Raw genomic sequence first — 4,799 nt, forward strand, 5'->3', positions numbered from 1 at the left:
GATAGATAGATAGATAGATAGATAGATAGATAGATAGAGAGATAGACAAATAGAAAGACAGACAGACAGATAGACAGACAGACAGACAGACAGACAGACAGACAGACAGACAGACAGACAGACAGATAGATAGATAGATAGATAGATAGATAGATAGATAGATAGATAGATAGATAGATAGATAGATAGACAGATAGATTGACAGACACAGACAGACAGACAGACAGACTATAGATAGATAGACTGATAAACAGATACAGAGAGGCAAAATAGAGAGATATAGACAGTCAGACAGATAAAGAGACAGAGAGAATAGATATAGATATAGATAGACAGACTCAGATGGACGGACGGACAGACAGTCAGACAGAGAGATGGATGGATGGATCAATGGATGGAAGGACGGGCAGGTGGACGGGTGGGCGGGTAGATAGATAGATACAGTAGATTTATAGATTTGAATACTGGCAAGTGGCAAATCAATCAGAAAGGAAAAAAGAACAGCAAAAACAAACACAGAGAGTTTTGTGTGCCCCACAGTGATTTTTTGGAGAAAAGCAGCATGAATCTAACTGGAATCATCCCGATACATGGAAGTGTGTGTGTGTGTGTGTGTGTGTGTGTGCTGCCGGTGATGGCCTAGAAATGGTGATGTCCATGGAGAAAAGAGTAAGGGAAGGAAAAAGGGGGTCATCTTTCAGCCATATTTTTCATTTGTCCTCATAATTGCTTTATGGTGAGCCTACACGCATGATGGGTGGTCAAAGCTGCTTGATTAACATTTAGTTTATTTTATGTGTGGATTTAACATCTGCCATCGCTCAGTGAAAGTGCTAGTGAAGTCCAAGAAGTCAAAGTGTTATTTATAAGGTTATATGTCAAATGCAGTTGAATCATCTTAAAAGGTAACTTTTTAAATTGTTTGCAGGTCTTTTTTCATCTCGGGGACTTGGACCAGACTGCTGAAGCTGTCAGAGAGTCTGCAAATAAATGAGCAACATTTCATGTCAGTGAGTCACAGTGCTTCTTGAATGCATTGAGCCAATATAATTCATCTGCTGCAACATTAAGGTGGAAAATAGTAGTGGTCATATTTCCATCAGTTCAGTGGGCCACTGCGCCGGACAAAGCTTAGCTCCGCATGTGCAACGTGTATATCTAGTTATCCAATGGAAAATGACCATGCTCCATATCCAATCTGCTTCTAAGGATTTCATGAAGGCAAGTAATGGGTTTTTGTAATGCTTTTAAATAATCTCCTTCTGCCTCCAACTGCTCAATCCTCTGCCACGGGGGAAGGAAAATACTTTTGCAATTTAATTTTTGATGTAAGATGGCATTTTGAAACAATCCAAGGAATAAGTGAAAAATGCTTTGGTGGAAATCTGACACTTTTCCCATTTTCTTCACTCAAATTATTATTATTTTTCTATAATAATCTCATTAGACTTTCTGCATCACTTTGTCTAAAAAAAGCAAATGCACAAAATGCGTTTGTATACGTTTAGTATGTTTATAGAAAATTGCATCTGACAGCACATCCTTCGAAATGCTGACATGCAAGTCAAACTAGGCTTTAGTATACATGTCCCAATTACAAAATCTTTCAAGAAATGGCAAGATTTAAAGTAAAAATCGCAAGAAATAAAGTCAGAATTGTGATATGAAGCACTTTTGTGTTTATTAAACATCTAGTAGACATCTAACAATAGTTCAAAAATAGACACACATCGGTAGTCATTCATTTCTGTCTATTTTATTGACGATAATATTTTCTGTGAGAAAAAAAAATGTAAATATAAAAATCTAAGATATAAAAACTTAGAACTGCTAGGGGGAAAATGAATTGTGGGACAAAAAAGTGAGAAGGTTATGGCTGCAGACAGGGTGCAGATGCAAGCTAAGCTGCATGCAATGCTTGTAAAGTGCACGTCTAACCCCGCCCCTAACCCTGCCCCTCACAGAGACGTCACTAGCTCTGTTGAGTGCATTGTGTCTGAGATTGCATGCCTGAGGCCAGGAGCACCTGCAGGATTTTATCCCATGGTATGCACATATCCAGCACCGCCCCATCCTATCATCCCTTATTCTTATTTTAAGAAACACTGATGTTTGATGTCAAAGGCTACGTTATTTAAGGGCATTCGTTATGACATTGATAGAATTAAACTTAGGGTGCTTTCACGCCTGCATTATTTAGTTTAGTTGAATCACATTAGAGTTCGTTTTCCCCCATGGTGCGGTTCGTTTAGGCATGTGTGAATGTAGCAATTGCATTCGAGTGCGCACCAAAAATGGACCGAAAAAGCGTACTGAGACCTACTTGAAAAGGTGGTCTCGGTACGCTTTCAAACAAACCCTGGAGCGGTTCGTTTGAGGTGAGAACATGATCCGAACTAAAACAGACCCAACCGCAAAAAGTACTGTGCATTTTGGACTAATCCAGCTGCTGTAGTCCGATGCGCTGTCCCATCTTATGGGGTTTGGAGGGAAAATACTTGTTGACAGTGTTTACCAACAATTTAAACAGAGAGGGAAAAACATTACCTGATGGATCGTTGGTAGTATTTCCAGAAGATATGCCTCCTCCCAATGCCCTCGCTGATTGCAATGCATTAAAACATTGTTTTTCAGCCGCAGCTGCGCTTCATTCTCGAAATGTATAGTTTGTCTAAAGTGATGTATAAGAACTATATAGTATACTATGACCAGGGATACAATTAGCCAGTGCAGCGACATTTTGTGTCTGCCGGTTTGTTTACTTGCAGGAATTCCATTGGCATTTTCCTGCATGTTAATTCTGACCAATCGAAAAGCAGTTTAGGAAATACGTTCAATAACATCTGGCCAATGAGTGATGTGGATTTTGTCACATGACTGCATTTTGGTTCATTTATTTGGAGCATTAATTAAACCTTTATTTTGCACTGACTGAAGCAAATCACCCTCCCTAGTACTGGACGAGCACAAACAAAAATATAATTCGGATATTTTTCTTGGAAAAATATATTTTTAAAACGGATTTCGTTTGGTAAAATTTCTTAATTTTAATATATTTTTTGTTGGTCAGTTATCTACTGGATCAAAAAGAAGAACGAATAACATTTGAGGTGAAGTGCTTCAAAACAAGTCTGCTATGCTTCAGTGCCAAAAAAACAACCTAGTTTTTAAAATAAAATAATAATCTAGCCTAAATAAAATTAAAGTGAAATAGTTTCAGAGAAGCCTATATCAAGCTGTTTTCACTGTTACTGACAAAATCATCTATTGTGCCCTTGAATTACAATTTAATTCATTTAATCAAGTAATTTGAATAAGCAGGACAGGCATTTACATTTACACAGTATTCACAGCAGCACTGGACGTGTTCTCAGATTAGTTTAGAAGAACAAACTTGGTTGGAAGGGTGAGAGAACTTGTAGTGAGAATGGAGATGTCAGCGTATTTGTGTCAGTCTGTCAGATAAAATTGTGTAAAACACCTTGAATGGTAGCGGTCCGAATGGTAGCGATGAATCGTCCGATGAATTGTGAGATAGCCTGGACTCACAACTGCTAAAATAAAAACACAATTCAGAGAAAATTCGAAAATGCAAGATATAAAGTCAAAACTCTTAGAAAAAGTTTTTAAGATTATCCTGTGGCAAATTTTTTTGAACTGAGCACCTTTTATAAAGCTGCTTTGAAACAATAATTATAGTGAAAAGCGCTGTACAAATAAACTTGGAATTAATTGAGTTAAAACTGACTTCCATAGCAGACAGCCATTGTAAAGAAAATGCTTTATATGATTTAAATCATTCAGACTGTGTGATCATAATACGGGCTCATCTACTTGCATAAATTATGTTAGAGAATTATTAAGATAAGATTCCATCCTTTAATAATAAATGGAGCATGTTTTTTTGTGATTATTGCAGGTTTTCTAAACAGGTAAAGTCAAAATGATTAGCCCTCCTGTTAAATATAAATTCTTTTCAAAATATTTCCCAAGCGCTATTTAACGCAAAGAATATGTTTCTCAACACATTTTTCAACATAAAAAAACAATAATTGTAATAATTAATTGCTAATAACTCATTTATTTTATCTTTGCCATGATGACAGTATATTATATTTGTTTTCTAGTTATTTAGCAAGATACTAGCATTCAGCTGGGCTAACAACAAGGTTATTTAGGTACTGTAAGTCATTGGACAAAAGTAGTTTGTTTTGTACAGGGGCGGATGGCCCTAAGCAATTCCAGCCATATAGGGGCCAAGTCCTGAAATGCACCCTTTCTATCTTTATTAAATTTTTTTAATGTCTCTCAATTTTCTTTTCGACATTTTAAATTAATGCAACTCGACATTTTAAATGATTCGTTTTCTTAAAATGAATTTACAACTAAAAATGATAAATATATATGTTTTATAAATTTTACTGCTGGACTGCTCCGTTATGGACATTTTTTTTATTTTATTTTGTAATATTCTTCTTCTTCTTCTTCTTATTATTATTATTATTATTACATAACATAACATTCATGTAAGAATATTAAATTTTATTGTATATTAAATAGAATTTAATTATAATAAAATTGTATTTGTAACTCTCACCATACAAAATATACAAGAAAACGATTTTATGTATAGTTTATAGGTATAATATTTATTTAATTATTTATTTTTATTATAATATTTATAATAAAACCTCCCTTATTGTTTAAATCCACCCATGGTTTTGTAGCCGATAAAAAAAAGATTTATTTCTTAAGGGGGCTAATAGTGACTTAAATATTATAAATAAAAATAAAAAAAA

The sequence above is a fragment of the Danio aesculapii genome, chromosome 18 (genome assembly GCF_903798145.1).
Source record: "Danio aesculapii chromosome 18, fDanAes4.1, whole genome shotgun sequence".
Lineage (NCBI taxonomy): Eukaryota > Metazoa > Chordata > Actinopteri > Cypriniformes > Danionidae > Danio > Danio aesculapii.